This window comes from Cynocephalus volans, chromosome 6 (assembly GCF_027409185.1).
Source record: "Cynocephalus volans isolate mCynVol1 chromosome 6, mCynVol1.pri, whole genome shotgun sequence".
NCBI lineage: Eukaryota > Metazoa > Chordata > Mammalia > Dermoptera > Cynocephalidae > Cynocephalus > Cynocephalus volans.
This window is the reverse complement of record NC_084465.1, coordinates 162,482,031-162,482,537: the sequence shown is the minus strand read 5'-3', so window position 1 is coordinate 162,482,537 and position 507 is coordinate 162,482,031. Positions and strand designations below refer to the sequence as shown.

Here is a 507-nt window from a genome sequence, read left to right as displayed (position 1 = left end):
CATTTTCTGTGGATGCTGCACCCGTGGGACACACACTCCACTCACCAGAGCTGTAACCTCGTGTGGTTCTTTTTTTATTATCATCCTCAGTCAACACATCTAAACCATGTCAGTGATAAAATACTCCCATAAAAAAATCTTTTGCTGGTCTAACCTATTTACTATCTGGCCCTTTACAGAAAGCTGACTTATTGAAGCGCTAATGGAAATAACGTACATGCACATCAGGTTTTCTCCCTCAAGTCCCTTAATCTTCTTCCTTCATGCCCTGGCAGTGGTCAGGGCCTGGGATGTGGTCCCCTGGGAGCAGAATGCACGTGACACCCTCCAGTTTTGTAGCCCATGTGGGCACTGTGTGGGGGTTGCAGGCTCTCCCTTCTAGGTATACGTTACCTTGCTCTTTCATCTGTGATCCTAAGCTCCTAGGAATTTCTTTTCATTTAAGAGGACAGTTTTTGGTAGGAACAGATACTACACTTGATCTTAGCCAAAAGGCTGAGGAGAAAT

At 45.2% G+C, this 507-nt stretch overlaps 1 pseudogene; it reads right to left on the bottom strand.

Annotated features, from left to right (window-relative positions):
• Window positions 1-424: 424 nt before the first annotated feature.
• LOC134381325 (U2 spliceosomal RNA) lies at window positions 425-507 on the bottom strand (annotated as a pseudogene).